Genomic DNA, 22751 nt, shown 5'->3' with positions numbered 1-22751 from the left:
TTCTCAATCCCTTCCTAGAACAAGCATTCATTGTTACCCTTCATTATACAAATGTTATAACTGCAAATTCATACTTGGTAAGGACACAATTTAAAAGAAAACTAAATCTAAAAATCAAAACTCAGATATGAGCCCAAACTATAGAAAAGACTTGAAAAAAGACCATTTGGAAGATGCTCAATGTTTGTTTCAATATGCCACCTCATTTCCATGAGGTGATTGGCCAGAAATTAATGTTGCCAGCCAAACAAGATTAAGAAGTGGGGGACAAGGACAGTTTGAATGGGAGATGTGCAGCCATTCAAAAGTGTGATCCAAATTAGGAAAGTGTGTGGGGTTGGTTACGTTTAGAGAAATGGTCAAGGTTTAAAGTACAACATGGCAATAAATCTAAGTGCGTAATGTATTTGTAATGGGCATAACTCTATGCATTTTATTTGTGCTGTGCTCCTTATGTGTTGACTTATGTGTTGAATTTACATAGAACTGGGGTTTGTTGGTTGTGCCTTTCTCATTCATTTGAAATGACTGATAAAAACTATTGTGGAGAAATTAAACTCTTAAAATTACTGTTTCCTATGTCAGTGTGACATTGATTCTCTTGGCTGACAATAACAGTAGACAAACTGAAAGTCCAATGCCTATTCTTAATGTAACCAACATGTAACTGAATGTGTTGTATTAATGTTATTGGACAGGTATCATGTTTCTGTCAAAGTACTCTCAAAATTGTTGCATACACAATGAATTCTAGCTGGTACAGCTATAATGTCCAATTATATTGTGAGGAAGAAACTTAGATTATGTTATTACTCCATCCATCCTCCCATTCAATCACTCCAGTTTATTTTCACCATTCACAAGTGATGTAATTAGGTGTGCTGGTGACCTTACATCCTACATTTAGTTTCTCCCTTGCACCTCTACTAGCATGTCTTTCCTGTGATTTGTCCTGGAAATAAAGTGGTTTTAGTAGCAGGATGACAGATGGATTTAGAAACTTTTTTGTAATAGAAAGCATAACTGAAAATCTGATTTGTTTTCCAACTTCTAGGGCAGAGTCTGTTATTTCTGTATTCAGAAATAGAACAGGCAAAGGGATATTGGTTGGGCATGCATGCTCAAAGGTTAAAGAACTGCATACTCAGACTAAATCAAGGAGACCTTCAAGCAGACAATATATAGCATGTGGCCTACAGCTACATAATCTGGTTTGTTTATTAGCATATTTCCTTTTTTATAGAAAGAAATAACTGTTTTTCTGTCAAATATTTCACCTTAATAAAAATTGTACAAAATAGATTTCTTGTCCTTATTGTGTCCTGTGGTTGACTGGCACAGTATTGAAGGTGGGCTCCTGTTTTGTGCCCAATAGTATTGGGGTAGAACTTGGCACAAGCAACCCTAAACTGGATTATTTGGGCTTGAACATGGATATTGGGATTTGTGTAAACAGCCCCAGTACTGAAATATGAGGCCAATTTAGAGTTAGCAATTAGCCTATCATATTTAAGACATCAAACGAAAAATCACAAGACCTGGAGAAAAGCACAGTGCAGATTTGGAAGAACATACAAACTCCACAGAGACAATGACTGAAGTCTGAATTCAGAACTCTGAATCCATTATGCAAAAGTGCACCTTAAACATCATAATAATGTGTTGCTACTGAAAAGGGTAAGGACTTTTATAGATAACACAGGCCTAAAATGTATATGTATTGTGACGTGTGAGTCCCTGTCTTCCATCCCAAAACATGAGGCTGAGTCTCAGTACTTCAGCAAAACCAACTTTATTCAACTTGAAACAGGAACAGCACAGTTATTTATTGTAGCGTTATCTGCCACTCTCCTATTCACAGATACAGCAATCAGGCAGGGTCGTTTTCCAGGTTACTGGCCAAGTAATACTGTTCCCTGCAGTTATAATGTTTCTTGCATCACCCATCAATGGCTGGTGCTCATAGTGTGACAGTGATTGACTCGGATTTGTTTTCACAGCAAACTGCTGCAGCGCTGAGAGCCTGCAATTGCCCCGGAAAGCAATAAGTTGTCTTCCACAGACGCGGCAATCACGCTTCGGGACATTGTTTGGCATTTCATCCCATTTGGGGGAATCCCAAAAGAGTTTAGAAATATCATATATATATATATATATATATATATATATATATATATATATATATATATATATATATATATATATATATATATATATATACTGTTCACCTATGTAGTAATTAATAGAATGCCTGGAATTGAGTGGTGCCCTATTTAGGGTTGTTCTCTGCCTTATATTGATTTCTGATGAGATTACCTCCTAACCTTCACATCCCTGGATACGATTAAACAGGTTTGAAAATGTTGCGTTATGAAAAATTGAACCAATTGTATGAATAGGAGATACAGCAGCTCAAGGCAATAGAGAGTGCCTGTGTAAATGAACCAGTTGCACACAGGGCAAAGCAGTATCCTCAAGAGAGCAGACTGATGGATTTGTGTTGACATTAGAGGTCTACTGACATCTTATTTGGGGACAACACACCAAGCTATATTTGATTCATTCCAAATCCAATAGATTTATGTAACATTAGAAAACACTCAGTTCAAAATGATCATTAGGATACAGTGAGCTGTGCCCTAGCACTTAATGAAATTCAAAGTCAATAAACAATAGGCAGTTTAAAAAGATTCAACTCTATTTTGCTTTGTAATTATTGATATATTGTACATACAGTATATACTTCTGATAAAACATATTCACCCCTTGGAAGTTTTCGGACTTTATTGTTATACAACCCTGAATCATATTGGATTTAACTTGGCTTTTTTGACATCATGGAATGCCTGGGACATTTATAGTCATGAACCTAGGATGGACTAGGGCAAGTGAGTAGACAAGCGAGATTTTACATTCAAAAGAAGAGCATTGTTTATTTATAACATAGAATCAAAGTACAAAAGAGTACAGTAAAAAAGTACATTTCCCAAAAGTCAATAAATGGCTCAATAAATAAATGTATCCACAAAATCATGCCATAAAAGACAAGCTTGTTAAAGTCATCCAGATGCTGAGAGGTAAGGTAAACCTTTTCAATCTTTCTGCCTTGTGCATCAGGATGTCAAGATCACAAGCATGGAGCCTGATGTATGCCAGTCTTCGAACTCAAACCCTGATCTGTCGCCTATGCTGGTCACTGCAGCTACCCCAGAGCTCCTGGCCGTTCTCATAGATGCTGCAATGTCTTGCTCCTGGCACAACCAATGAGCTACTGGGGCCTCTCTCTGCCAAGTCTGCTCTGCTGCTCAGCTGACTTGATTCTTGCCACAACACAGATCATCTATGTAACCCTTGGGTCCTGCTCTCTGTTAATCATCAACATGACTTGATGCTGCCCATCTTATCCTCAGACTAATAGTTGAATAATAGGATTGAAATGAATATCTATGAAATTGATCAAAAACATATTTACAGCAAAATGGCAAGAAAATGTCCATTTAAAAAGTTTGAACATTGTGGTGGGCGGCCGGGTCCCATGCCCGGCTGGGACGCCCCTTCTACATATGTTCTGGGGGAGCAACCATGGGCGTCTCACTACCTCCCCCGTGATGCTTGGTGGCAGCCTCCCTGGCTGACGATGGTGCCTCAGTTTCCCGCAGGGTTTCATGGGAGATGGAGTTCTCCACAACCCTGTGGGGATCTGGGATGGCCGCCAGGGGGTGCTGCATGGATCCCGGAGCCCACCTGGACATCTCTACAGCCCCGCCCGGAAGTGCAATTAGCCACAGGTGATCAAGCACCTGGAGCACTTCCGGGTGGGCTATAAAAAGGGCCAGCATCCACCACTCAGGAGCCAGAATCGGGAGGAAGAGGACGAGGTTGCCTGGGAGGAGTGGTGGTGTTAGAGGAAGAGTGTTGTTTGCTTTATTAAGTGCTTGTGGGACTGTTTTGGGCCTGTGGGACACGGGAAAGGCATGCCCCACGGTTGAAGAGAAATAAATAAAGCCTTGTTGATTTTTCACGTGCCTCTGAGTCAGTCTGTGCCGGGTCAGGCGCTATATAGCGCCTTTTACAACATACAGACTAAAAACATTCACAGCAGTGTATTGCCTCATTTCAGAATAAAGTCAATCAAACTCTTACCGCATAACTTGAAACTGCACAGATGAGAACAAACAAGTTCATCCCAATAAAGACATATCCTACTTCAACAGGCTCAGGAAATTAAATCTGCTTAACCTCAAACAGGGGAGACTGGGTGATGACCTAATCCAGGTCTTCAAAATTCTCAAAGGCATTGATGTAGTAGATCCTGCAAAATTCTTTCAATTTAACTGTTAATCACATAATCCAGGACACCACTGGAAATTAATGAGATGTGCATTTAGGACTAAAACCAGGATGCACTTCTTTACACAAAGAGTTGCGGTAATCTGAAACAAATTACTGAGTTATGCAGTTGAAGCAGAAACTTTGATGACCTTTAAGAAGTACCTGGATGAGATATTGGGATAGCTTACTTACTAGCTAAACAGATATGCTGAATGGACTGAATGGTCAGTCATTGTTTGCAAACTTCTTACGTTCTTAGGTACACTCTTCACATCATAACAACACGAGTCATGTCATGTTACCCACTGTCACCCACAAGTCATGTTATTGACACCCACTACATGCCCAACCTACTTGGAAAGGAGTCTCTCTTCGAGCTGCCTTTCTTAATGTTTCTTTCATGTTGTCCTTACAAGGATTTTTTTGGGAGTTTTTCCTTGTCTTCTTAGAGAGTCAAGGGTGGGGGGCTGTCAAAAGACAGGGCCTGTTAAATGGTGGCACTTCTTGTGTGATTTTGGGATATACAAAAATAAATTGTTGTATATTTTATTGTATTTTCTAACCTACTTAATCCAGATGAGGGTTGCACAAGGTGCTGGAGCTTATCCCAGCTAATATAGGGTGCAAAACAGGAACAAACCCTTGACATGGTGCCAGTCCAACACAGGGTGAACAAACACACACACCAAACACACACTAGGGCCAACTTAGTATTGCCATTTCACTTAACCTGCATGTCTTTGGTCAGTAGGAGGAAACTGCAGCACTCAAAGGAAACCCATGGAGACATGGGGAGAGCATGCAAACTCTATGCAGCGAGGACCTGGGACAAAATGCAAGGCAGCAACGCTACCACTGCGCCACCATAACGCCCAGCAACACAAGTGACTTTGTGAATTATTACCTCTGCCTGAAAGCTCAGCTGTCACTACTGTAGGACCCGAGGCTGTAGTGCAAACCACTAAATCACCAAATCAAAATTGCACCAGAACTTGTTTCTTTCACTAACTTGACCTAATGAATTTTCTTACAGAGTTGACTTCTAGTTCAAGATTATATGTCAATTTAAACTCTTGCCATGTCAGTTTCTTCAGTTTGTGCAACCCCTGTAATGTCCTATATTCCCTATACACCTGGCACTCCAGCACATTGGATGGCTCATGTCCTTGCAGGTGTTATAGATTTTTTTTTCTTTCAATTAATATTAAATGTTATGCCATGTAGGCCATCCAAAAAACAATGAAAAGCTGTAGAGTCAATGCACAAGCAATATATCATGGGAGCACTTCTCAACAGTAAGGAATAATAAATCACATGGACATCCTTGGGAGCCTTCTGGAGTATGTATTTAGTGAAAAGTCTAGAAACTAACATTGTAGCAAGTGAATAAATCCAGCTGGAAACAACTGGTTAATCTAGTTAACCAAATAAATTCATTATATGAAATTAATCAATCTATTATGTGAACCTATTTTATTAATTTACAGTGTTGTGGGGAGATGGAATCTGTATCAGAAACAGAGGTCCACAAGGCAGGGTGCCAGTCAATAGCAGGAAACACTCATGTACAGTACATATATACAAGCATTTATAGAGTGAAAAGTGGTAGGAAACTGCAGAAAATTAGCATTTAAATACATTTGACAAATTGGCTAATTTTGTTTAAATAGTAATTAAGAGAAAAGCTATGGGAATGGAAACAATATTCCACATCTTGTTGTTGCATTCTGAAACACTATAACCTTTTTCAGTCTGGAAGCTGAATGAATTCAGTAAGAGATTTGCTTTGAAAATTATTTTAAAATATTTCACAAATCTTATTAAGGAGTTGAAAAAAAAAACTGTTTAATTTTTCTGGCTGAATGATATGGAAGTAAATGGTGCTTTTTATTTTATTATTTGAGCATGCCTTTGTATATTATCCAGCTTTTCTATTTATTATCCTTTTCTGAAAAAGAAACCATAATGACTTTCAAGTGGCTTTATTTTTGCTTCAAATAAAAAGGGTTATTAAGCAAAGAAAAACGTCTGTCATATTAAGGTATTTTTAAAACGTTTGTATGCCTTTTTGAAGTGGAAAACCATAACATATGATGGGGTCACACATGGCTGTGATCACGTTTCGTTCCACAGAGCCATTACTAGAATTGCTCATTAATCTGCTGCGTTTTCAAACCATTCAATTTGGCAAGAGTCAGGCCATCTAAAAGGGTTTCTTTTTAAGAATTGTAGCATGTGAATTGAATGCCTATTAAATCATGCTCCTGCTTCATTAAACCCTCTGTCCAAAGTGGCCAACTGTGTCTCATACCACAACCAAGAAATCTGATGGCTATCCACTAGTCCCAACCATTCAATAGGTCACTTTGTAGCAGATTGAATCTTTTTTGGCATACATTTCCAGACATCTAGTTCTTGTGTGAATTAATTAATTACTCCTGAAATGTTAACAAGGTCACACCTGTCTGCTGCCAGAAAACGTTAACAAGGTCAAACAGCGCCATCAAAATACTTTTTCAAATTTACTGGCAGACAGGCTTTTTAATTTAGTTCTTTCTGTTTTGCATTAAAAGCAGTCACTCTGCTTACAGAAAAAAAAAAGAAAGATCTCAGGTATGTGTTCTGAAATTACTTACTCATAATGATAATGAAATTAATGTCATTGCAAAGAAAGCATAGCACGTGGATATTAGGGGTTTGAGCTAATTTGCTTTGACCCCAGTTTTGCTCTAAGACAAGAAAATCATTCATAAGCTTTGTAAATTCAGTCTGCAAGAAACAGATCATCACTTTTGTAGGTGACATCAATCATTTCTTACTCTTATTATGTAGTTGAGATTATATTACACATATCTGTTGGAATAATGAGAACTCTATTTTCATTTCTCATATATTATGTAGTGAAAAAAACATTCTAAATTCAATTCCTGCAGCACTAGAGGCAAGGCAGGATGTAGCTTTGGATGGAGTGCCAGTCTCATTTGTTGAACTTGAGAATTGTCGCACTTAGTGATGAGCACAACAGCTGAGTTTCATTTACATATAGTTTTATGAAACTGATACTAAAATTAGGTTTCAATGACATTTCAGAATCGCAGGTTTTTAACATTCTTTTTGGGGTGGAAAACAAGTTATATACACTAATTGCCTAATTCCTCATTCACACTTCTGTGCTTACCTGTGTTTCCTCAGCACCAGCGTAACACAGATAATCCGCAGCATACTAGTAAAATCAGTTATATTTTAAAGCTCTTGATCGCATTGCCGCAAGATGGAGATCCATTGTGGATTTTTTTTTATATAAATGTGGTATGCTGAATATTTACTGCACAAAGATGAATGATTTTCTTCAACAATACAAACTACACATGACCTTGCTTCTTGCAATTAACTAATAACTACAGTTTCCTGTTTCCTTGTTCATAATTCCTGCAGATTAGGCTTCAAGTGCCATAAAGAAAGGTACAGAGTATAACTTTTGTTACTGATATATTTATAGCATGTTACCTCAATTATGGTGCTGGAGGGCCAGGCCTAGCAAATAATGAAACTTGGTATTTATTTATATGGCTTGTTAGTGTTTATATAGTCCAAGACAAATCTTTATCACATTGTAAAATTTTATGTTTTCTAAGAACATTATCCATTTGTTTTATGGTCTGCAACAGATTTGAATCTCTTGGTCTTTCTTTTCTCTCTCTTTTATTTTAGAACATGGATACTTCATGATGAATATAAACAAGAAGATTAGCTGCAGAGCTGGTGGTTCCTTTGTCATTTGCACCCCATTATTAACACATTAGTTGTGTAAGCCTATGCTGTAAAAAGCCTGGGGTCCTAGAAACTATTGAAATCCTAGGAGGATTCATTTTGCCGATGTGCTCGCATCGCTTGTGCATTGGCGGCGGGAGGAAAAGTAAAAGGGATACCGTTTTGCCAATGTTAGCGGCTACACGCCTTTGACATTCTTCTGAGGTTTCGTTTTGCTGACATGCTGGCCCCACTTGTGTTATTAGTGGCTAAGTGAGTTTTCTGTTTCATCAGAAGTGGAGCCCTACCCCGAATCCACCTCTCACTTCCGGGTCAGACAGACACACACACTTCCATGAGTAGATGTTAATCTCTCTATTATAATAAAAAAAATCCTGGGATGAGACGAGACTTTTTAGCCTGGGATGAGACGTGACTTTTTCAGTGAGATACTTTCATGTCCCATAAGACGAGACTTTGTGCCAAGAGATTTAACCACAAAGAGTAGATAACAAAGTAGAACGTCGTAAAGAATTCAAAAACGTTGGTGCAGAGCAGGTTAGAGATCATGAAAGTACTAAAATTCAACAGTCTAAAAAGAAAATGATATTAAAGATCACATTAGCACAAACAAATGGAAATTATTATTCGGTGAAATAACGGAACAGTGAAAAGACATCAAATACATTGTTCAGATTTAAACTTTAAGTCAGAGACTTGTAGATCATCTAATTCATGTTGCCATCAGGGAAAAGTAGTGTTTCTTCCCAATGAAGAGGCGTATCTGCGAGAAGTAAAAGATTTGTTGTTTGGTGAAAGTGAAATCCACATATGCAAGGGGCAGAGATGCAAAGTGGCTGGTGTATAGTGCAGGCCGGGGGGGTTGGCAAGCGAAGCGAGCAGAGGGCGAAGCCCCCTAGTATGTAAGATGGTTGGGTAAGAAAGCAAACTGTTCTATGTGAATTGCTGGTTCATCATTAATTACATTATAATATATAAGTATTTTCAAAATGGATCATTTTTTATTTCTACTAAACCAATTTAATTAAGCTTTGCACGCTATCGGCCCCACAGGCAGGACAGAACCATAAGGCTAGATTAAAAAAAAAAAAGAATCTCCATAAAACCATTTTTTTCATTTACTTCTACAATTAAAGTTCACCAATTTGTCAGTAAAATGCCACTTGGCATGCTCTTGTATGGCATCACAATGTTTTTCTTTCTTCCCTCAAAGTTGGTCAAATTGTCTCATCACAGCAACTTTCCCCCCACCAGGCATTCGTGAATGTCCTGATTCAATCGTGTTCAATTTGAGAAACCAACTATTATCTACTAAAAAAGAGAGGTGTTTAAGTTTTCAAACAACACCCCACTCGACTGTCTATGTTGTATTGATCACTGGGTAGGTCAATCTCAATGTCAATACTAGAATGTCTTAAATCAAAATGATGTGCAGGTTACTCAGCAATCATCTATCTGAATTCCACTGGTTCTGTCCTTTCAAACAATGTATTATGTGCCTTTCTACTGTGTGCCAATCATACGATATTGATAAAGAAACCACAGCTCTCCTTTTTTAGGATGCTACAGAGAGCGACTGAGAGAAAAATAAGGATAACAGCTTTGACACAGCTATTTCAACACAATAGCTAATATATATATACAGTACTTGGATATGTAAAATGAGGTTAGCAACATTCACAAAAAAAAGTTTGATTTTTCTTCACAGTGTGTAATATGTGTCACTTTATCATCAAATATGTTATTGATCATTACAAAGGAAAATATTAATCAAGTTGATTATGTGGGCATATTTTAGGAATTTGTTTTGTGAACATCTCTAAATCTTGCAGCTCTTAGTGGTTTAATTTGGGCATGTAGCATAATTTCTTTATCAACTGTATATGTTCTGAGAGAGTACGGTCTGCTGTTTGAAATGATTCATAGATCTTCAATTTTCAATAATGGATATTTATGCTATGATTACTTATTTGAAAGCATTAAAATCAGAGAAATAAATATTGTTGTTTTGCTTCAAAACCATAAAAGTAGACATGTTAATTTTAAATATTTAGTAACCATTTTTAGTTGTTCATGACACATTCAGGGATGCTATGGTGTTAGGAAGCTTATTCCAACACTTATGGTAATAATTTTAAAGTGTATTTTTCAGTAAAAATGTTACTAAATTTTGACACTTATTCAACTGTAACATAGGTGTACAACATAACTAATTCTCCAGCCATAAGACCTCTGAAAGAGAAATGTCTGCCCTTTATTCTATTGGTAGAACTTCAATATTAAGTATGTACAGTAGCTATGAAATATGGCAAAGTTATACCCAGTTAAATCAAAGTAGCAGAAAATAGCCAGCAATGAGTCTGAATCTAAAGGGTTAAAAAAAATGCTCTGACAAGCAGCAGTGACATTTACAAAGGCGTGGTTCAGTTTGCACAAAGCCCCCAAATGGAGCAGGCATTACACAAGTAGGAAACTTCCAAAACCACAGAAAAAGAAAGATTTCATACCAAACTGGAGCTATACAGTACATCAGGGTCATGTGTGCCAGGTTAAATCTGCTTGTTTAAACATACAAGTGGCTAATTATCATGGCACAGAATCACCCAGATGCCAAACGGTAATTATCATGGCACAGAATCACCCAGATGCCAAACGGTGTCCTGTGTACATCTGTACATATATTATCAACTGCTTTGTCAAAGAAGCAATGATCCACAAAGGGTGCAGTGCGGCCTTTAATCCACAGAATATCCCACATGTGCTATTAGGCATAGGGAAAGACACTGATAGGCTACAGACATTTCCCGCAGGTAGAAGCTGTGTAATGTCCAGCTATTTGCCTGTAGTAAATTTGTAATAAACAGGCCTACCTCAGAAGCTAAAAGCATTGGTATTGCATGGTCTTACTTTCCCTAACAAGAAGTAGAGGTTTTTTAAGTAGATGGTGCCCCACACGATAACACCTGTTCTTTTTGTGGCGCAACAGTCAATGATATCTGTATTATCTACTTGTGCAAGATAGTCTTATCATCCATACGAACTTAACAATATGGATAAATGAGAGGAGACCCTCCATCAAGCTTGTTAGTTTAGTTAATAGCTACACTGTCCCAATACCTTATCCAGATATAGCCTCAAACACTCATTTCTGAAAATGAGCTTAAGTCGTTCCATTGGTAGTTGAGCCTGTCCAAACATATCTTCAGTCTACAATGGTAGACATCATAAAAAATTACGTGAAAGGTGTCTTCTATACTGTGAGTCATCAGTAATTGGTCCTCTGCATTACTGTATTTAAGGGACAGACAGAAGACACTACATCTCTGTAGATTCTGGAAAGTATAGGTTTTGTGTAGTCCTTATGTATAATCCACTGATCTGTCCATAGTGTGTTTCCTTGTGCCTTTACATCATTCCTAACGGATGTCTCAGGCTTGTTATTAACGTTATCTTCAGCCCCAGCCCATAGTATTTGTCAGTTTGTACCATTCAGTCTCACGAATAGCAACAATTCACACTCAATTTCAAACTCATTTAATTGCCCATTACAATTGGCAAACAGTCTTAGTTTGTGCAATACACATTTCCCCATGTCATACACTCCTGCTTCCCATGTTATGGTAAAAAGAATATACAGATAATGGAAATACACTTTTTTGACATACCTAAAAATACAGATTTCTTATACCAGCTTTCATGTGGAAGCTTTACTCTTCTTTACTCTGTGCAACTATTTTTTGTTATAGACATGTAGTGAGAAGTCAAACAAAATGACACCTTGTATTGGCTAACTAAAAAGATTACAATATGCAAATCAGGCCCCTTCTTCAGGCAAGATGCATATTGTAATCTTTTAGTTAGCCAATGAAAGGTGTCATTTTTTCTTGACCTCTCACTACATTCATAATGGCTAACATGGTACAAACCCTAGTACTATTGTTATAGACAGAATTTATTACTCTGTAACCAGTATTTTAGGGCGCATAGATGTCTTTTCATTAGGAAAAAAACTATTTTGGTACAGTTTATGAGCATTTTATTTTCACAATCAAGATATCTGCCTAGAACATTGGACTAGTGTGCTATGTTTCAATTGGTGTTAGTGAAATATGTAAAAGTAAGTGTTCACTTTATTGCCAGAAAGTTAGGTGAAGGGGAAGATCATAATGTTTACAGGAAACTATGGTTTAGACAATATTACTATATGCATTACTTGGTAGACACTGTCATGAGTGTTCATTACAGGACAAAAATAAAATAAAGGGGTGAGGTGTCTGAACATGAAAGAGTAACATATCTACTTGTTTCCTTCTTAGCTGAAAGAAGAGCTTTAGGCTGAAACCTGACTTGACTCATCCAACAAAAAACCTCAACAAAATGCCAAAACATTCACAAGACAGCTTGATATCCCAAAGGATGGAAAGGAACTGACTTCCTTTGATGTGATGGAGATGGTGAATAATGTGCAGAAGTGACTACTGTAATATACACACACTCATACAGGATGGTTATTAATAGCAAAATGTAAACATCAACTAAAATGACAATCTTTGCTTGACGTTTGAGAGGTGAAATAGTGAAATTCAACCATGGACTAGATCACAGAGGAGAAACCTAACAACATGAACTCTATATACTGAAGCCTGATGGATTTGAGAAACATTTGAGGAATCGCTCAGTACTGTATGAAGAGGGATGTCTGAGGGTCAGTTAACTTGGAGCAGCTTTCAAGGGCAATGGAGCAAGCAGGTAGAGTGTGAACCCTTATCTCATTTTACAGTTGCTGTTTAACATAATTGTACAGAGAAAAAAAAATCTATGTCTCTTTTCAAAATCCTATGACCTGTTATACAGCTTAAGTTTTTAAATCCTTTTATGCTTCAGGTTGTTGTCATTATAATGTTGCTGGATAATTAAAAGGCAGTTTTTGATTCCTGTGACCTTTCTGTTGTTGGCATTAAAATCTTACTCTGTTTCTCTTGGAAATGTAAATACAATAAATAAATGCATTAAATCAGATCAAGTCATGCCCTGATGGCACCAAGTGAAGTAATAACGGGATCTGAAAGATTAGATGAGAGGTTTTCACATCACTTGAGCAGACACAAATTAAAAGGCAGAAAGGAAATTCTGCCATTTTTCTGGTTTCCCAGAATTACTGGGACTGCACTTAATATGAAATCTGTAAAAATAACCTGGAACTACAAGTAAATGACAGACAGACAGAAAACGTTTCCATAAAGTTATATTGACGTAATTATAAGCACACGTGGCATGCACACATCGATCCAATATGTGCTATAAAAAAGTCTTTTATAGGACTGGGAGTGGAATTTCTGTGGCTTTGTTGAAGGCCCTTTGAGGGAACATGTGCTGCATGTGTGTGGCTACGCCTACATCGGAAATCAAAGTTTAAGAGGAAATTCAAGAAGAACTTAGTTTCCTCTCATCTTTTGTGGTTATTGATGAGTGTGGAGATATTTTATAGGGTTTATGAGTTTTATTTGATTAAGTTTATTTTATTTAGCTCTGTTATCTGAATATTACAAACTATGCTAACTGCTGCTATGCATAGTTGAAAGATGTAACCAAAGATTTGATGCTTTACTTCAATGGTTATAGAAAATGTGTGTAGACAGCAAGTCTGAGGTTTTCTTTTCAGACTTATATGGAATTACAGAGTTAACAAGATCCTATATTTAAATGAAAAGGGACGATAAAGCAATTTTCTTTATAGACACGTTACACAAAGTACTGTGTATCCAATTGCTTATAAGTCAATGAAATGAGACACTTGGAGCTGCCTGTAAAGATTCAAGCACCCAATGTGTATGACACTCGAACACACAGGCAGACGCATTAACAATGGTGTTTTTAAAAATGAGATTTAAGGATTAATGATCAGTTAGATTTGGCATAATGATTTGCAAAGAAAATGCAAAACCTGCAGAGAAGCAGATTTATTTTAACTTAATTATATTCTGCATTCCCTAAAACAAGAGTGTGGAACCCTGGGGCTGGAGAGGTATGACCTATAATGGCTTTTGTCTGATTGTAGTTCTTAATCACTGACTAATACCCTTAATTAAAATTAAAGTTGGCTGTAATTTTGTATAAATATCCAGAAATGACGTACATTCTTCATAACACCTTGGGGGCTTTTTTGAAGCGAATTGCCAATTAAACATCATGCACATTAAGGCACATGCTCATTTACTTGAGCTTTAATATCATAAATCATTTCTACAACGTGGTGTAAGTCTAGCTGTAATTTCAGGATTTTTCTCTATTCCTTTTACAAGAAACAATCTAATCAGTGCATATCACAATTGGTTTTATTTTTCTGTGCAATTTTTTTCCTATCAGTCTATTGCTTGTTTCCTTATTAGCTGTAATTATTTAGATTATTGAATCTGTTCGTTAAATCCGGTCATGGGATATGTCGTTGGAGTGTGACTTAAATAAAAAAAAAACATACCAGAGGCATAATTAAGAATAAAATTCAGTTCTTAAAGGATGGATTTGGAAGTAAAAGTGCACACCTGTATGTCCATTCATGGACAAACAATGTTTGCATGTTTTAACATAAACTAATTTCTTAGTACTGTTGCCACAAAGTTCTATGGATCTGGGTTCAAAGGATTTGAAATCATGACTGTTTTTGCACATTTTCTCCATGAACACCTAGAGCTTCCATTTAGTGTGAGGGTGAGAGTATGTATGTGACTGCTCGGATGTTTGTGATGCTCTGGTGTCCAATTAAGGATTCGTTCCTACCTAGCAGGGGCACTCAAAAGCTCCCTATGACCCTGCCCTGGAACCAGTCATGTTGGAAAAATTAATGAATTAATTTTCTAGTTTTTTACAGCTAGTAGTTCACATCTCTGAACTGGCATGGTGGGAGAGTTTATTGCTGTCTCCTGGCTGGGCTTCAATTCAGTTTATTTTTGTGTAGTGGTCTTCACTGAGTGGAGGTACAGAACAGGTTCACTAGTAGATACAAATATAAACTTTACAAATTACTAATTACATATCAAGTGCAACAGACAGGCAAACAGTTGTTTAAATAATTGATTAAATGGAGCTTAACAATGTCTGTCCAACAATTAATAGTTGAACTATGTTCATTTCACAACAGAGGAGAGGAAAACAAAAACTCCAGTCAGCAGCATCCCTCAAGAAAATGAACCACTGAGGGGTCTACAACCAGATATAACAGATAGTCCGTGTCATTGAGACCTTGCCCAACTGGCTGTCCACCACCTCCTGGGTGACCTTGTATTTAAACATAGTCAGAAAGTGAATAAATAAACAAATGAACACATTGTTTAATTATTTGGAAAGTCTAAATTGGTCTGGTGTGAGAGTGACTAAGAGTAATACATAGATGTGCCCAGTCCTAGAAAGTGACACTGGCTACGATTATTCCTCCTTTGCATCTAGTTCTAGTGGAATAGGCTATGGGTTTCCATGACTAGGTTTATAAAATTAATAAATGACTTAATTTTATTTAAAATAAACTGTACTTATAAAATCTTAACAAACAATATAGTAAATATAGTCTGCCAATGTTAAAGGAATAATGAACATACTGTAATCCACATGTTAGTTGTCCAGTTGTATGCTCACAACATGGACTCTGGAACAGTGAATGAGGGGCAGAAGCAGGTTTTCAACACAAAATTGTGACCTAGTGTGATGGGACTTCCTGTTTGCAGACTACAGTGAAACCTCGGTTGGCGAGTAACTTGGTTTACGAGTGTTTTGCAAGACGAGCTAATATTTTTAATAAATGTTGACTTGATAAACGAGTGAGGTCTTGCAATATGAGTAGTATGTATACGCTTTGTCTGCTGAGCGTCACGTGATCACAACTGAGCTGATGGTTCTTCTCTCTCTCTTGCTGCGGGATTGTGGGCAATCGTCTCCTATTCTCCGTCTGAGTCGGCGTGCCTCACTCATATAGTCAACATCCATACAAGCGTGTACTGTTTACTACAGCATTGTGACTGTGTGTGTGTGTGTGTGTGCGTGCATGCGAGTGTGTGCTATGATGTGTGAGTTCCCGTCTTGCAGCCCAAAACACGAAGCTAAGTCTCAGTACTTTAGCAACACCAGCTTTATTCAGCTTGAAACAAGCAACAGCGCGGTTATTTATTGTAGCCGGATCTGCCACTCTCCTATACACAGACACAGCAGTCAGGTCGGGTCGTGGCCAAATAGTACTGTGGCCTGCGCATTTATAATGTTCCTTGTTCCTTGTATCACCCATCGACGGCAGGCGCTTATAGCATGTCCGCGATCTTTTCGGATTCGGTTTTACGGTGAACTGCTACAGTGCTGGGAGACTGCGATTGCTTTGGGACGCTCTTCCGCGTGTCGTCCCATTGGGTGGAATCCCACAAGAGTTTAAAAACTCAATCACACCAGCCACGATTCTTTTCAAAGGTAAAGTGCAGGTTAATTTGTTTTATGTATTTTTACTTTATATTTTGTATTAATCAATTTTATATGAATAGTTTTGGGGTATGGAACAAATCATCTGAGTTTCCATTATTTCTTATGGGGAAATTCACTTTGATATACAAGTGCATTGGACTGCAAGCACGTTTCCGGAACAAATTATGCTCGCAAACCGAGGTTCCACTGTACTTTCATTTTCCAGAGATATTTAGATATATATATTGTGGTGCTTTAGCCCGGACACAGACAGGCAGACACCAATGGTTCCAACACACACGCATTTCATTTACAATATTTACAGTTCCCAACACAGTCCTGCACAGCACACAGTGCCCCTGCACTAATCACCCTCAAAGGCTGGGCCTTCCAATGATACTTCCCTTGCTTCACCGCCTCCACTCCTCTCCTCCGACCTTTGTCCTCTTCTTCCCGACTCCGGCTGACAACTGGAGGGAGGCAGCCCCTTTTATTCCCACCCGGATATGTTCCAGATGCCTCTGGAGGAGCTTCCTGCGGCACTTCCTGGTGTGGCGCAAGTGCCGCATGAGCACCCGGAAGCACTTCGGGTGTCTCTGGTATTTCTTTCACCAGCACCTCTGGGTGTAGCGGAAGTGCTGACGTCCAGGGCTTCACAATCGTCCTGGCGTCCCCTGGCGGTGGCCATGTTCCCCTATAGGGTTGAGCTTACATGCTCAATTCCCATGGCCCCCATACAAGCCAGGACGGCTGCCCTCTCGTGGTCTGTGGGAAGTATAGTTCCTCACCCGGCCCTTCTAGGCATCCCGGCTGGGCACCGCCCCCAGCCGCCCACCACAATATATAGATATAGATAGATAGATAAATAAGTTCCTTAGCTAGTTATTAATCTTATATTGCCTGTACCATGAAGGGAGCATTTATTTGCTCACAGCCAATCTATACTGGATTACCTTTCTGCATGTGTATTTGTGAGATGTTGCTCCAAGGTTATGACTTTTAAGTTATAGTGATTCCAATACCATAATGCAAGGTATATTAGCTGGCTTTATCCTATATTAAGTTTTAATTAATAGTTTTCCAAATCAAAGAACCTGTACTTCTCCGCACACATGGAAGGGTCTTCAGCGTGCTTTTCTTTCTTTGTACTGGAGCTCTTCTATGCCTTAGTGGCACCTTCTGGTTGCAACTGGTACTTCAGTTTTGTCTTTGGGGTTTTTACAGCCAACTTCTGTTGTTAGCAAGATGAACACTTGGCTTTTACATACAGTCATTCTCATCCTGTGCACTTGCTGTCTTAACAAGGTTTGTAGTAATGGCACCCTTGTCCAATTCTAATACAGACGGGTCTTCTGTTCTTCCAGTCCTGGACCATGTTGCCCTTCATTGTTAAAGGGATTGCTCCTATCCTTTGTTATGGCAACCCTTCGGCAATTGGGGCCCTCCTAAATGGAGCAGAGTTATGGTCAGGTTGAGAGATAGTGAGCTTGACAGAGAGAGTTCAGATTTGGGGTCTATAAGGGTTTTTAAAGGAATAGACATCTTGCCATTGGTTTCTTGGGTGCACATAAGCTCATCCTTTCAGGTTGACTATTAAAGCAAAGTTTTGTCCATCAAGGCTGTCAGTCATTGTGTAATGGCTCTTTGTTCAAGCTTGGGTATTTAGATGGTGCCTTGAAGAGCCATCACTGGGACGTCACTTGGCTTGTGTTCCTTTTTTCAGAGCACAGAGGCTGCATTTCAAAGAGAGGCCTAGTCAAGAAGAAGCGGATATTAAGAGTGTCTGGCAGCACCATTTTAAGCCACAGACTTATGTTCCAGTCTTAGCAAAATGGATAATGCCAATCTGTCCTTCATCATCGTTGGTCACTATAGGCCCCCAGTCTATCAGAAATGTTCTTATGTCCATCCTCCAGCCTTCACTAAAACTACCTGGGTTAGGTACTGTATAAAAAAATTGTAATTTTGGGTTGATTATTCCTTTAACAGAACAATAGAAACTTTACCCCTCAAGATTTTGGAAATTTAAGTTTTGCATTCTATTATAATAACTATATTAAGAACCTACAGATAAAACATTTGGATGTATCATGTTTAGATTGGGGGGGCACAGTGGTGCAGTGGGTAGCGCTGCTGCCTCGCAGTTAGGAGACTCGGGTTCACTTCCCAGGTCCTCCCTGTGTGGAGTTTGCATGTTCTCCCCGTGTCTCCGTGGGTTTCCTCCGGGTACTCTGGTTTCCTCCCACAGTCCAAAGACATGCAGGTTCGGTGCATTGGCGATCCTAGTTGATTGTCCCTAGTGTCTGCTTGGTGTGTGGGTGTGTGTGTGCCCTGTGGTGGGCTGGCGTCCTGCCTGGGGATTGGCTCCAGCAGACCCCTGGTGACCCTGTAGTTAGGATATAGCGGGTTGGACAATGGATGGATGGATGTTTACATTGCAGAAGAATTATTTTGCAGGATACACACAAAGCAGTTATTTACAGGCACACTTTAACTCTTTTACCCAAACCAGCCCTAAAAGTGAAATTTAAGTGGCAAGATTCAGCAAAATTATTCATGTTTCATTCAAGTTGATGTTGTTTTTTTTTTGTTTGTTTTTTTTGCCCTTTTCAATGTAAACCTTAATATTTATGATGGAAATTCACACCATCCACTGTTGGTTCCTACATGTCTCTATGTGCTGCCAGGACAGGCTTTGACTCCTCACTTTCCTATACTGAAAAAAGCAGATATGGGAAATAAGTGGATTGTCAAGCAGCATCTAATATTTATTTATATTTCACTTTGCAATTTCACAGGCTTGAATGACTTTCTGTTAATTGTAAAAATCTGAAAGTTAAAGGCACAGCACAATATTCTGCCTTAGTATGCATAAGAAAAATGCAATAAAGCAAAAATTAAGCACATTTAATGAGCACTGCTATATTTATGACTCATACAGCAGATATTTTAAAATATTACTTTCAAAAATACATTTCTGTGACATTCATAAGAGCCGAGTATCGGGTCATATGATAGTTAAGACAGATAATAGGCCACAGGACAGGCATCGATTCATTATGTCTCAAAGAGCTGCTGTTGAGGATTCCCCTAAGTAGGTGAATAATGTCAGTCTTGAGTGCCCCTGTGTGAAAAATTGAGTCCCCAAGCAGAGTCACAAGTGAATTACTCTCTAATAACTGCTAAGGGGCCTCTCAGTTTAATAGTCTGGCCTTACCTTCCATAAACAATGCTTGACAGTGCAGCCTGGAAATTTAAAAGAATGTTTTCTTTTTATTTGTGCACTGGCCTGGATTGTCAAAATCTTCTGGATTTTGGCAACTGTGGAGGGAGAGGAATCAAAGGTCACTCCTAAATAAAACAATACAAAAGAAAAATTAAATAGTATGAGAAAATGTTATTGCTCAAAATACTACACACACAAGCATGTACTTTATTTTACATAGCACCTGTTAAGCATGATAATTTGCATTTATCTTTTTACAATTGCATTCATTTGAAGAGACTTGCTAAGTTTCACACGTCAACTGGTGATTCAGAGGCGGGAAATGAGCTGGCAGTCTTGTGGTTTAAAATCCAGTGCTTTGGCCTTGAGTTTGAACTTTTTTATTTTTTGGCTCAGAATGTGGAGAATACTGGCTGCTGGAACTCCATGTGCCTGCTTTAAAGAAACTGACCAGTTTCAACAAAGTATGAGTTTTTAAAATTGACATTGGCTTCTTATGCACTGTAGCCTGCCGAATCTCGAATATCCACACATTCCTCTCTTTATTGGAACCAAAGCAGCTTAGAATAACAGTGAATTTGCTTTGCCCACTGTACTGCTTCTTAAATGACTTGAAAGTCTAGCACTCCAATATGTTCTGTTGCCTAATGTGAAGGAAGGCAAATTAGAGTCCAAATGAAACAGAAGGGCCTTGTATCCCCATTGCCAAAAGCAGTTGCAGTTAAATATATTCAGTTTTGAAGGCCTGTGCTTTCTTCTTTTGTGTGTCTGTAAAAGTCTATGCATGAGGCGGTCAGGAACGTGCTTTGCTTGTAAATTAGGTCCTGAGGTGAAATGTGTTCAATAAATTCTTTATCTTTCAGTCACTGCGTTCTCACGCACCGTATGTGGGGCGCACCTGTGTTGAGGTAGATGCACCTGTGATCTTTACTTTTACAAACGTCTTCTCATAAAAATAGCAACAGCTTGTAAGAAAGAGCAAACATTGCTTTGGAAAAGAATATTAAATCTATGGTCAGCATTTGAGAGAAAGAACAGAATACGCTTCACCACAAAAGTGTAAAATCAACCACCTTTCTGTGCTTGTCACATAGCTAACATTTAAAGCACAGGTTTTGTGACAGTAATATTGGAGCCTGGCCATGGCAAAATGATCCAAAGAAGTGTCATCCAGAAGATGTGACTCTGTGCTACAAGGGCTACATTATCTGCTTTACTTTATGTGCTTTATATGTGGGATTACAGTAGTGAGTCAGTGTGAATTCTTTTGGAATTAGCTACCTGCCACAAGGGGACCAGATCACTCTGTTAGAGTTCATTGTTATTTTATTGTGTTTTCAGATCACCTAAAATAAAAGGGTACCAAATAACCTCTAAAGTTCTTTTCTAAATGGGGGATAGGAGGAAATGTCAAAACCAGCTACTCAGCTGTTATTTGTAACCTCTTACCTGTCTCACCTATATTCATATTGCAACCTCATATTCAGCACTAGGGATCTCTAATGACAGGCTGCTTGCTGACTGGGACTGCCTTTACTTTCACTGCCTTACTTCCACCCAGTTTACCACAAATGGATGGCTTCTCAAAGGTGTCTCTCTGATGGTCCAGGTTGGCTCCACACTCCCTAGTTGTTTCCGGGAGCCTCTTATACCTGGAACTGCTGATAACATATCCAAGGATGAGCCAGGCAAAGGAGGACCCACACGGACAGCAAGGGGTTGGTGCAATGTGGAAAAGTGCTTTTATTTAAAATGAAAAGTGTTCCAAATATAAAGTGCAATACTTTTAATAAATAAATCACTCTATTATATAAAAAAAATCCTGGGATAAGACGTGACTTTTTCAGAGAGATACTTTCAAGTCCCACAAGGCAAGACTTTGTGCCAGGGGGCAGAAATAAAAGACAAAGAGTAGATGACAAAGTAGAATGTTGTAAAGAATTCAAAAACGACACGATACACATGCAGAGCAGGTTATACTGTAGATAATGAAAATACTAAAATTTGAAAGTCTCAAATAAATGATAGTAAAGATCGCATTAGCGCAAACAAACAAAAATTATTACTCAGTTAAATAATGGAACAGTGAAAAGAGGTTGAATATATTGTTCGGATTAAAACTTTAAATCAGAGACTTGCACATTGTGTAATTTGAGTTGCCATCAGGGAAAAGTAGTGTTTCTTCCCAATGAAGAGGCATATCCACGAGAATTAAAAAATCTGTTGTTTGGTGAAAGTGAAATCCACATACGTGAGCAGCAGAGACGCAAAGTGGCTGGTGCGTAGCAAGTAGGAGACAAAGCCCCCCAGTAATCCATAAAAACAAGGTGCTAAATTGAGATGAAAAATGTCCAATAAATATATAAATATGCATTCCCTATCCTTCAACCCCAGTTCCTCCTTCCTAAAAACTGACGTCTCCTCCGATTACCTCCGACAGGATCTCTACACCCAGAGGAGACGTCCACCAACAGGCGCAGTCAATCCTAACACAGCTCTGGCCGAATGCTAGTCCCAGGCCCCCAGCAAGGTGCCACACCAAGCCTTTCTCCTCCTGCTTCCACTGCCACTTCTTAGCCTTATGCAGGAGCCCCCTTCTAGCACTCAGTCACTCCTGCTCCCCAAAATATTTCCGCAGGAGTGACCCCTGCCCTTCGAGTGGCTAGCCATGCGCTACTATAGGGGCCATCTTCCCGACTACCTGCTTCCAGTCCACTGGATGGTCGTCTCCTCGATCCTGCCTCTTTCTCTGTCTTACTTTTGTTTATCTCCATTCCTTTGTCTTTGTTCTAATTTCATTCCTTTCCTTTTTGTTCTCCTCCATGAAGGCTCCTTTTATAACACCAATTGAGTGCAATTGAGTTTTCATGTCAAAATGCGATCAGCCAAGCACTCCAATCAACCTCGGAGTGGTCTGAGCACGCTCACACACGTGAACCTGCACCTATTCGGAGTCTGTGCGCTCCAGGACTCCTGGTTAGTG

This window comes from Erpetoichthys calabaricus, chromosome 9 (assembly GCF_900747795.2).
Source record: "Erpetoichthys calabaricus chromosome 9, fErpCal1.3, whole genome shotgun sequence".
NCBI classification, from domain to species: Eukaryota; Metazoa; Chordata; class Cladistia; order Polypteriformes; family Polypteridae; genus Erpetoichthys; species Erpetoichthys calabaricus.
The sequence above is the reverse complement of the archived record's forward strand: the minus strand, read 5'-3'. Positions refer to the sequence as shown.